This window comes from Elephas maximus, chromosome 2 (genome assembly GCF_024166365.1).
Source record: "Elephas maximus indicus isolate mEleMax1 chromosome 2, mEleMax1 primary haplotype, whole genome shotgun sequence".
NCBI lineage: Eukaryota > Metazoa > Chordata > Mammalia > Proboscidea > Elephantidae > Elephas > Elephas maximus.
The window spans coordinates 52,848,647-52,861,527 of NC_064820.1; the positions used below are offsets into that span (position 1 = coordinate 52,848,647).

The 12,881-nt window shown below is 35.7% G+C and overlaps 1 long non-coding RNA gene across 2 annotated transcripts in view; it reads right to left on the reverse strand.

Moving 5' to 3' along the window:
- LOC126064425 (uncharacterized) overlaps positions 1 to 12,881 on the reverse strand; it is a 135,780-nt gene that overhangs the window by 79,871 nt on the left and 43,028 nt on the right. Inside the window, exon 2 of one of the 2 annotated variants that reach the window (XR_007514512.1) lies at positions 5,494 to 5,674. This is a non-coding gene — a long non-coding RNA (uncharacterized LOC126064425). Of the gene's footprint in view, positions 1 to 5,488; positions 5,675 to 12,881 lie in introns of both variants that reach the window. The other variant, XR_007514511.1, reaches the window with a different exon arrangement.

Sequence of the window (12,881 nt, forward strand, 5' to 3'; positions counted from 1 at the left end):
TGAAATACGATTAAATTCACTTGTGCCTGTTTGTATTCTATGTTTTTTTCTTCAATCACTGTTGAATTCTTCCATTCATTCATTCATTTTGGAATGCAAAATATTAACATGGTTCCAAAAGTCAAAACTACATTAAAAATGTACTCAGAGAATTATCACTGTTCTCCCTCATCCTTTTCACCCATTCCCACAACCTTAATTCTTACATCCTGGTTGCACACATTCCCTGTAGGTAAAGAATCCCACTAGTTTCTGGTATTTCTTCCTGTTTTTTTTTTTTTGTGCATGTAATTATAAGCAAATATATCTGTATTTTCTTATTTCTCCTTTTTTCCTCACACTAAGGTTTTTTTTTAAGGTAGCATATTGTGATTAATATTTTTCTCTTTCCTTTTTTTTTAACTTACGTATATATTTTGGAAATCCTTCTATATAAATGAAATCATACAATAGATAATCTTTTGTGATTGGCTTTTTTCATTCAGCATAACACCTTGAGTTTTACCCAAGTTGTGAATATCAATAGCTCATTCCTTTTTATTGCTGAGTAGTATTCCACGGCATGGATGTGCCACACTTTAACCATGCATCTGTTGAAACACACCTGAATTGTTTCCAATATTTGACTATTATGAAAAAAGCTGCTTATAAACATTCATGTGCAGGCTTTTGTGTGGGCATAAGTTTATTTCTCTAGGATAATGCCCAAGGGTTCAAGAGCAGGCTATACAGCAGTTGTATAAAAAGTTGACATAATTCTGTCCAGAGTGACCGTACCATTTTACATTCCCACCTGCAGTGTATGAGTCATTCAGTTTCTCTACATCTTCATCAGCATTTGATGTTATCATTTGTTTTTTAATTTAGCCATTCTGATAGCCTTGTAGTGATATTTCATTTTGGTTTTACTTTGCCTTTCTCTAATGGCTAATGATGTTGAACACCTTTTCATGTACTTATTGGTCATCCGTATATCTTCTTCAGTGAAATGTCTATTCATGCCTTTGCCTATTGTCTAATTGAATTTTTTGTTTTTTTACAATTTTGAGAGTTTTATTTTACATATTCTAAATTCAAGTTCTTTGTCAGATACACAGTTTGCAAACACAATTGTAAAAATCTATAGAACTTAGACCTAGAGGAATAGTTCTTAGACTTGTCCCCAAAAGCATGGTCCATAAAAGTGAAACAAAATTGATATATAGATGCCATAAAATTATAAATCTTTGCTCTACGAAAGACCCTGAGAAGAGGATACAGCAACAAGCCCGAATAATTTTTTTCTAAAATTTCTAATTTAAAATTATTCGTTTTGTTTTTATATCACTAAATGTTTGAGAATATTAATCTATTTCAAAATGTTGGTTACACCTTCCTTCTGGGGTGTGTGTGTGTGTGTGTGTGTGTGTGTGTGTGTGTGTTGGAAATTTTCGTAAGCTGAAATATTTTTATCTTTGTAGAAATGAAAATTTTTTGTGCCTTTGCCTTTCATATAAAGGGCTATTGGTTTGGAGTGGTTTAGAATATTCTCAGTTGAAGAGTGACCTCTCGCCACCCCTCCCCCCCACCCTCACCCCTAGGCTTTGTCAGTGTAGGAAAATATAATTTTCCTAATGTATGGCATTTGGGGAACAGTGGAGACAGGGATTTTGTGTCCTGTGATTTATTTTTATTTTTATCACATGGTATTCTAAATTTCCGCCTACTTGATTTTTTTTTCTTCACTGCACAATTTCCGAAGTCAATTTCTCTTTTCCTTTTTGCCCTATTTTTTTCTAGAAGCAGTAACATTCCAAGACCACATATTTTCAAGTCCCTTATCTATAGTCAACGCATTGATAAATCAGGATTCTTTTTCAGTATTTTAACATTTAATGTGGATATTCTTGTTCTGGAGGTGATTTTAATTCAGTCTTAAGAGTTCTATTCTCTTCTTCCATCTTCCACACAGTTTTTTCAGACTCTTAAGCCTCTACTCTTTACAACATTTTAGTGGTAGTTCAAGTAATAGCTCTAGTAAAAAGTCATGTTTATTTTTCTACTTAGAGGAATTAAAAATTGTAATATTCTCTGTTTTCTGCTTATATTGAAGGTTTGGGATTTGTATGGGTTCTTTTGGTTGTTCTTGTTGATTTGTATAGTTACAGTTTTGAAGGATGTGTTGGGAAATTTGGATTTAGGTGGCCACCATTACTTCGGTTATACAGAGTCAATATATTTAACTTAAAGAATTATATTTTGTGTTTCATCTATAACCACCTAATTATGCATAGGAGAAAATATAAATCCCTTATGGTTTTGTCAAGATCTTTCACAATATAGCTCAATTTTCTTCTGCAGACTCATTGGCCAACATTTAATTCCCAGTGCCCCATTTCTATCTTTCTTTCTAATCTGTGCCACAGTTCTTAGCATCCCTGGACTTCGCCTTTTATTTCTCAGTTGTCTACCTTTGCTCCTCCTCCTTCCTCTCCAAAAGCGCCCTTGATTAACTTACTCACTGGTTAAAAATATTATTTGTCCATTGTATTTCTGTCTTTTCCTCTTTGTTGTAGTTCAATATTTACTATACGATTATGAAGAAAGGAATCAAGTTAGTAGCCACTGGCCCCCCCGAGACCGATAACACTTAGAAGGATCAGCAGAAGCAACATACAAGCAAGAGTATATTTTTATCTCTTTCAAAAGACAGTCACTGTGGAAGGAATACAGTCAACTACATCAATCATCTGTGAGTAATTAAAATTGAGCTCACACTTAGCATTTTGCTAATGTGTGGTGATCTTTTTCTTGGTAAACATTATGATTATCAAGCTCAAGTTTCTACAATAGTTCATATGCATTCTAAGAGTCATTTTAAAAACATAGGAAGTTTTAAATTATTAAAGTACTAATTTTTTTTCACAGCATGAATATTTTCTATTTTGATTAACCATTGTATGAAACATAATTAGGAGCTTGGACGCCAATTTCAATTTTAAAAAGAAGCCATGCTGTCAGAAGAAACTGATGTTTTCTAATTCACAACTGTGGGTTTGACATTCATCATTTTTTCTTTTTTTTTTTTTTGTAATTTTGTTGGGGTAAAACATATATACCACAAAACTTGCCATTCTGTTTTTAAGTGTACAATTCATTGTCATTAATTACATATCACAATGTTGTACAACCACCACCGCTATCTACCGCCAAAACCTTTTCGCCGCCGGAGGAAGCAGAAACTCAGTATTCGTTAAGCAACAATTCCCTGTCCCTCCCTCACCGCAGCCCCTGGTAACCACTTACCTACTTTTGTCTTTATGCATTTGCTTATTCTAGATACTTCATATGAGTGCAGTCATACAGTACTTCTCCTTTTGTGTCTGATTTATTTTATCAGCACAATATTTTTTAAGATTCATTCATGTCATAACATATATCAGAACTTCATTTCTTTTTATGGGTCAATAATATCCTCTTTTGTGTATAGTAATTACTGTTTTCTGTGTGTCTTACACATTTTCTGTCCTTTATTTCTTCCCATCTGGCCTTATTTTGTGCTTAGTTGATTTGTTTGTAGTGACCCATTTTGATTCTCTCTCATTTTCTTTGGTGTAAATTTTTAACATACTTGCATTTCAGTTACCAAGGAGATTACATTTATCATACTAAATTTACAACAACCTCGTTTGAATTGATACCAATTTAGCTTCAACATTATACAAAATTTATGTTCCTTTACAGTTCCAACTACTCTCTTTATGTTGTCGTTGTCACAAATTATATCGTTACATATCATGTGCCCAACAATATAACTGTATATTTTTATGTTTTTGTCTTTTATGTCTTGTAGGACATAACAAGTCCCATGAAATTACCTTTACTGGAGATCTTTGTTTCTTCATACATTACTTTCTAATGTCTTTTCATTTTAATCTGAAGGACTCCTTTAATTATTTCTTGAATGGAGAGTTTATTGGTTAAAAAACAAAAAACTCCCTCTACTTGTTTTTATTGGGAATATAAAAAAAAATTTTTTTTATCATAATTTATCCTTCATTTTTTAATGAAAGCTTTGCCAGATACAGAATTCTTGGCTGAGAGTTTTTTGGTTTTTTTTTTTTTTTTCAGTATTTTAAATATTTAATTTGACTTCCTTTTGGCTTACATGGCTTCAATATATCATTTTTGCAAAAATACTTGGTTATCGTCATAAAAAAGGAGGTTTAGTGAGGTGAAAAAGATGCTCTGTACAATTTAAATTCAGGAATTTCTTGCCCACAATTTTGCAATTCCTATTGTGTCTTTCAAACCCACCGCAAAACTAGAATTTGTTCTGGAGACCCACCTGGTAGAAATAAAAGCATTTTTTTCCTCCTTAGCCTAACTGTCACTCAGTTCCAAGAAAACCAGCTGGTTATCAGTTGTTATTTCTCTAGATACCTTAGCTTCCTACGGCAAATGAAAGTGATTGGGATTTTTGAGGCTATAGCAAAGGAAAATACTGGCTGACACCCGACTTTCTCTCTCACCATATCCTGGTTAGCAAAAATTTTGGCAGATATAACCTAGTAAACTGTACCACGTTCTCTTATGTGTAGTGTAAAAGGAATATTAATACAAAATGAACATATTTTCTTATATACGATCTCAGCAATTCAAAGGTCATGAAAGTAAAACTTGCTGCCACAGCTCCCAGCATTGTACAAATGTTCAGCTGTGTGTGGGTCCTACTTTTGGCATCATTCTTTCTTAAGTGAGCCCAATGCAGGGGCTTTCAGCTCCTGTCTTTTAATAACTATCATTTAGGCTGAAAAGCTTCCAGCCTAAGTTTGATCCAATGGATACTGATTGCTTTTGTGAAACTTGTTATTGCATTAATTGAAGTCCATTTAGTCTGTGTGGACAATGGCAGGGAGAGAGATACGAAGGAATTATTACTTGGCAAATTTCTATGATTAAAACAGCAAAGCAAAAAAGATGAATTTCATGTGGCTTAAAGTCAGATTAAGAGCCAAAAACAAGATGATGTCTGTTCCCATTTCACAAGGGAACATGACCATTTCTTTCTATGACTGGCTTTAATGGACAAGATTTTGGATCATGAGCTCAAACTGTTCTCTCACAGTGAATTTATAAGCTTGAAATAATGCCATGGGGATTAGCAAGGCACTACTTACTAGGCGTATGAATAGAACTTTAATTTTCATGGTTGAACATTAATTTTTCTAATTTTGGTTTCTCCTCTATAAATAGATTTGTATAGTTTCTGTCACGAATTTCCAGACTGTAATAAAATTAAAAAATAAACTTCAGTCTTTCTTTAATTAAAATATACTTATGTTCTAAAACAATCTTTTTTTGTACTTAGGCTAAAAGTTTTTGTTTCTCCCAACTGAGCTAACCTTCAGATCATCACTAAGAGCAGAATTATAGGATAATTTGACAAGCTTTTTGTAGTATTAAGAGTAGTTTTAAAAGCATCGAATTGTAGTGCTTCCTTAGCTACCTTACTCTTAAAGGTGCAAACAGGCTGTCATCGAAGAGGTTGGTGACTGTCTGACTTGTAAACATGTGCTGCTGAATGCTGTATCTATCCACAAGCTGTCTCCTGCCTCTGCAAATCGTTGTCACACTGAGTGATCACGCTTAGTTGCTGCTCCACATTGTGGCTAGTATCACAGCTCCAGAACACCTATTCAAAAAAATAAACATATGAGTAAATATGATTATGATTGGGAAGTGATATGAATCTGGTACTTTGTGTGTTCAGATATATATTTGTACATGTGCAAAATTTTGGTTCAACATTAATAATGTCTTTTTTTCCAAAATATCACATATAGCACAGTGGATATGTTTGCTATTGATAAGTACAGCAAAATATTTGATTTAATATAAGTAATTTCTACCCCTTAAATAGAGACAATAACACAGAATAAAGATTTTTATGCTCAGATGTTCTTTCTCAAGTTTGTACATAAATATTGTCAATTATTCAATGACGGGGAGGAACTTTTAAATGTGTATTCTTATTTAAATAGGAAGAAAAAACATATTTGAGGGGAGGAGGTGCAAGAGTTAGAGGATGCAACAGTTGTGAGGATGGCGCAGGACCAGGCAGTATTTCGTTTTGTAGTACAAAGGGTCACTATGAGTCAGAACCAACTCGTGGCGCCTAACAACAACAATCTAAGCACATGGAATTGTAACCGACCCTATACTTTGCTTTTTCACCAATGGTTCTAGCTGATCTTTTAGGTTGATTTTCTACCTGAACCAATTTTTTTTTTTTTTTAAATAAAATCTCCATCATTTTCTTTTCTAATCATACAATGTTTAGGCTACTCAATTAAGTCAAACATTGGTTTATTTAACATTTCATTTTGAAAAAATTTTAGATTGACTGGAAGTTTCAAAGATAGTACAGAGAGGTCCTTAATCCAGTTCCTTCCGATAGTTACAATTTACATAGTAGTATAATATCAGAACAAGGAAATTGACATTGGTATAATGTGTGCATACAGATCTGTCTTTTAGCACATATGTGGATTCATATATTCTCCTAAACCAAGATACAGAACTGTCTTAGTCATCTAGTGCTGCTATAACAGAAATACCACAAGCGGATGGCTTTAACAAAGAGAAATTTATTCTCTCACTGTCTAGTAGACTACGAGTTCAAATTCAGGGCATCAGCTCCAGGGGAAGGCTTTCTCTCTCTGTCAGCTCTGTTCTATGCAGTATTTGAGGCAATTTACTACATGAATTTCATTTTAAATGCCCATTGATATCAAGGTCATAGTTTCCCTTTAAACATACCTGCTATGTTTTGAAAATTCCTTTCTGACTTCCTATTTGATGTGTCAAAATATGAAGTTTCAGTTCTAGGTGCACTTTTTAGGTGAGCTTGAGAAGGATGATAGGTCTTAATGAAAAGTGAATTTCTTATGAATATATACAAATAAAAAATATTGATGTTTTCTATTATCTACTGCCTTTGTAAATTCACTTTTAAACCATTATTAGTAATTAAAAATTTTCAGAATATTTTATCCAGTATCCACATAAATTTTTTAATTACAGAATAAATTTTAGTGAGTTTAATTGCATAGTAGACATATCTTTGTATTCTATGCAACAGAAAAAACATTTAAAAACATTTTGATACAGATATCTTCTATGCTATTTACACAATACAGAAAGGCATTGATGAGAGTTTAGACATAAACATTATAATTATTAGTAAGCATGTCACAATAAATCCATAGTTCTTAATTTTTTTAAAAAGTAAAATTTATGGTCAAATTTCTATCTTGATAGAGGTACAAAAGCAATTAATATAATCATATTTTTAAATATCCATTTGGTGGCATTAAATAGCATTGTAATTAATTATATGTGTAAAAATCTAGTATTTTTATTAGTTTATCAAATAAACCTTAGAAAAATAAAGATTTATGCTAAATTATTTTATGAAGTAAATTATAAATTAAACAACAAAATCAACTTTCTATGAACAAAAGTTATTAAGCATAATAGATAACACACCAAAATAATATGTATATTTTAACCAATACCCTAAGTGGATTCCCCTACCATTTTCCTATTCGGGAAATGAGAGATTTAAAAATACAGATGTCACCGGTTAATCATGTGATTAAAAGAAATTTTGACAATGTTATACATGAGTGGACTTCACTGATTTCATAAGCAAATGTTATTGTAAAGGCACACGTAAACAGCAAGCTTCCTGATTCATTGAGAATCACACAGATATTATCGTTATATACCTGTTATGGTGCATTAATCAAAAGATTTCAAAGAATTGTCCAGTTCATTTCACAGGCCATCGAAACCATGATATTCTTTTCCAGTTTCTCTTATAATTTGGGTATCATACTTTGAATACTGTACTAATAAATATTAATTAATAGTAGATGCTTTAGTAATCTTCAAGCTCACTAAATTGTCTACTTGGCCATAGTGAGACTCATGTGGCATATGCTAAACACAGCTATTTCCGTTAAAGTTAGTTTCTGTTTCTCATACAAACCTGCTGCAGGTGTTACTGCTATGCCTGGGAAGGAACATCCGTAAGTATTTAGTTCCTCCCTGTAGGCTATGAGTGACCATAGGGTCCATTTTCTGCATGTGTCCTTCTGAAATACTAACAGCATCTTCTTTCATTATCAGTGTTTGGATTATAAATTATATGGCCACCCCTGCTACTGATAAGTAAAAATAAGGAAAAAATGAAAAACTCCCCCAACAAATAGTGTGTTGATTCCCAAGCATCACTGCAGGGACACAAGTTTGCCAAAGCCTGGGTCCTGTAAACGTCAATATTATGATCATGGAGCTTAGGATTTAACTGAGAATCTAAGATTGAAATTAAAAAAAAAAAATGGATAATAAAGAGATAATAGCCTCACTTTCTAACAAGCATGTAACTAGCAAGTGGAAGCTATTCAATGTTAAGTCTAGACTATTGAGGCAGACTTCTTGGATTTCAACAGCAACTCTCAACACTGACAGGCCAGGTGATTAGGCAATTTACTTAGTCTCTCTAAGCTTCAGCTCCCTCATATGTAAAAGACATATACTAATAGTTTTCTATAGAAAAAAAAATTTTTTAGCATAGGATAATGCAAAGCAATTCATATCAAAGCATTTAGCACAATACCTGACACATGCTAAGCACTCAATAAAGAAATCAATTAATAAAGCACGTAACTCACAGTACAAACACATTCCTCAATATAATATGAAAGAAGTGCACATAGGCAGTCTATTCCCAGGATAGGATAAACTCACAACTAACTAATTAAAACCAAAGCAGACATTATATATAAAAAAAAAAAATTATAAATATGTATAATTTAAGATTCCTAAACAATTAAGTCTCTATTTATTCATTCAATAAATATTTATTTAGAGCATGCTACAAGTAGATCACAGTGGCTTTTAAGTAATACTACCACACACACACACACACTCAAAACCAAACCTGTTGCCATCGAGTCAATTCCGATTCATAGCGACCCTATAGGACAGAGGAGGACTGCCCCATAGGGTTTCCAAGGAGCAGCTGGTGGATTCAAACTGCCAACCTTTTGGCTAGCAGCCAAACTTTCAACCACTGAGCCACCAAAGCCAACACATACTTGAACCTACTCCCACACAAAGATGATTAACACTAGTGGAGAAAGACTACTTTTTTTTTGCAAAGGTTTGCTCAACTAGAGAAGATTCATTTTCTGATAAGGAAATATAGCAAATGTTCATTCAGTAAATCATTTTGTGTAAATGTATTTAAGTGCCACAAAGATGAAGACCCAGGGAACAAGCAAGTGGAAAGGTCTTCTTTTTTTCTTGTGATGAATTTGATTGAAGACAAGATTTTAGTGATCAAAACTAATAATGAAATATTTTTTAAATATTTGTTTCTTTAAAATAAAAATTTTGAATTGGACTTCCAGACAACATGTCAACATAGACAGAAGGACCACACCGCCCTTCCACAGCAGACCTAAAACGCTAAGTAAAACAGAGACAAATGTCATTCCTGGTACCCGAAGTATCAAATGAAGAGATAAAGAACTCAGCCAAGCACCAAATGGAATAATAAACTGACAGAGAACAGAGAATGAGAAGAGATACATGCGGAGGTCCCCATCAGCTAACGCAGAATAGATTCACTGTCATGGACTCCTGTTTGAGTTCGGCTGACAGAGAGAACGGGAAAGCAGCTTCAGGAGCTCCCAGCAGGAGGCAGCAGTTGGTAACCAGCGATACATGCTTTTCTACCCCCGCATCCTTTATCCACTGTTCCACCTCCGTGCTTATGGCTGGCTACTGTGGCTCAGCCGGCTGGGAAATGCAATGTGCATGCCACTTGGATTCGCCCCACCCACATCAGAGATCCGCGGACAGGGAGTATGAGAAATGAGCTTCATGAAGTTCCCAGCAGGAGACAGAGCACCCGGTAACCAGCAATATAAGCTTTCCTAGTCCCCACCCTTCTTCCCTTCCCCTTCAGCCTCCTCTGCTTCCCACTGGCTGCAGTGTCTTGATGGGGAGGCAACTGCTTCGGCCCTGGGCCACTTGGATTCACCCCACCAACACTATCGGGCTCCCTGAGTGCCATTTGTCTGTTGCTGACTTTTTTCCTTTTCTTTTGGTTTCTTCTGTGCCTCCCACCATTTCCCCCTCCTTTCTCTCAAACACCTGGCTCCGTGAGCCATCTTTGCTTCTTCTTGAAAGGTTGTGAAAGGCCGCTCCATGGGAACCCCTCCATCAGCCCGCAACACCATGCTGGTGGGATCTCTGGGGCTTTTGTTTTGTTTTGCTTTGTTCGGTTTTGTTTTGTTTGTTTGTTTGTTTTCTTTCTCTATTTGCAGTTTGGGAGCCCCTTCTCGCCAGGCTGCAGTGCACGGCTTACGAGCCACTTCCCCAGTCTATGCAGCCCCTGGGGGCATTTCTTTTTACTTTCTTTTTCTCTCTCTTTCTTCCTTTCTGTCTTCCTTCATTTCTCAGTTCTTGTCTCTCTATACTTACCTTCTTTTCCTGTCGCCTGAATACCTGGTGTTGTGTAACCTCCAACCAAGCTATACTGCGCAGCCTGGGAACCACTTCCCCAGGCTTCGCAGCAGCACTGGTGGAACTTCTGGGAGTCTGTCTGTCTGTCTGTCTTTCTTTCTTTTTTCCTTCCTTCCTTCCTCCCTCCCTCCCTCCCTCCTTTCTTTCCTTCTTTCCTCCTTTCTTTCTTCCTTCCTTCCTCCCTCCCTCCCTCCTTTCTTTTCTTTCTTTCCTCCTTTCTTTCTTTCCTCCTTTCCTCCTTCCCTCCTTACCTTCCCTCCTTCCCTCCTTCCCTTCCCTCCTTCCCTTCCCCTCCCTTCCCCTCCCCTCCCCTCCCCTTCCCTTCTTCCCTCCCCTTCCCTCCTTCCCTCCTTCCCTTCCCCTCTCTTCCCCTCCCCTCCCCTCCCCTTCCCTTCTTCCCTCCCCTTCCCTTCTTCCCTCCCCTTCCCTTCCCTTCCCTTCCTTCCTTCCTTTTTTTTTTCCTTCCAGAGATTTTTATCTAGTTTTTTTCTTTTTTTTTCTTTTTTTTCCTTTTTATTTTTCCCCATATCTCGGTTTCTCATCTCTCCACTCCAACAGCAAGCACCCTTAGCACTGTTTGTTTTTCGCTCCTATTTCTCTCTCTTCTCTTTCTCATACCTTTATTAGCTCCACACATCATAACTTCCCCCCTTCTTCCTGCCTACCTGCACCATGCACTGAAAATCACTCCCCTGAACAGCACAAGCACTGATTCCTGGCCCACTCTGTCGGCCCAAGTATGTGCCACAAACAGCCCATTTCAGCCCCTCCTCTTCAGTTGGACCTGCTCTGCTGCACCATAGCTGAACAACTAGCCCTGCCCATTGGACAAGGAGGTGAAAACTATCATGACCCAGACAAGCAAACAACAAACAATGCATAGCCCGCCTGCTCAGACATAACCATATAAAACAAAAATGCAGGACAAAACAAATAGATATACAATCAATAAATGAAGAAAGAAACTACTGAATGTCCAGAAGACAGCAGACAATATCAAAACATGGTACCAGTAGGCATCCAAAATAAAACACAAGATGACTTTCCAGTAGAAGAAAGGGCACCAGAATTACCTGACAGGGAATTCAAATCTCCAACATTCAAAGTTAACCAAGAGTTGAAGCAAAAAGCAGACAAAAATGAGGAAAAAATAGACAAATTCATGGGAAAGGCAGAAAAATTCATGGAAAATACAGACCAAAAAAATGGAAGGATTCAGGAAGATAATACAGGAACAAAATGCCAAAAAATAAATTCACAACTAGAAACCACACAAAAATAACAATTAAAATTCCAAAAGATAAACAACAAGATATTAGAAATGGACAGTGTCATAGAAGGCCAGAGGAGCAGGTTTGAAATGATGGAAGACAAGGTCAGGTAAACTGAGGACAGATACTTAGATACAACTTTGTTTGAGGAAAAATCATAAAGAAGAAAAATGAAGAAACCCTGAGAATTATAAAAGCAAAAAAAAAAAAAATCAAAAGCAAAAATTTTCGAGTGATCAGAGTTCTAGAACAGGAGGAGAACGTGGAAAACCCACAGAGGATCATTGAAGAATTGCTGACAGAAAACTTCCGTAATATCATGAAAGATGAAAAGCCAGCCATTCAAGAAGCTCAATGAACCCCAAATAGGACGAACCTCAAAAGAAAATCACCAAGACATATCATAATCACACTTGCTAAAACCAAAGACAAAGAAAAACTCCTGAGAGCAGCTCAAGAAAAACAGAAAGTCACATACAGAGAAGAAACAATAAGACTAAGCTCTGATTATTTGGCAGAAACCACGAAGGCAATGGGATGACATATATAGAACCTTGAAAGAAAAAAATTGCCAAGCAAGAAAAATAGATCCTGCAAAACTCTCATTCAAATATGATGGTGAAATTAGGACATTTCCAGATAAACAGAAATTAAGGAAACATGTAAAAACCAAACCAAACTTACAAGAATTATTAAAAGGAGTCCTTCGGTCTGAGAAAAAACACCATCAGACCACAGCCTGAATCTAGGACACAAGATTGTATCAGCCAGATACCAACCCAGGAAATGAACTCTCAAGGACTATTCAAAACAGAAAGTATTGCAAAAGGGAACCAGAGAGCTTACTCTGTAAATGACAACATTGTCAGAACAATAAAAGGGAATAAACGGTGTAGCTATAGAACTTTCTAATGGAGAGAAAGGCAAGGCAACATCAAATAATAATAGGCTGGTTCAAACCTAGGAAGATAAGGTTAAATTTCAAGGTAAACACAAAGAAAGTTAACTACCTACTCATCAAAATAAAGA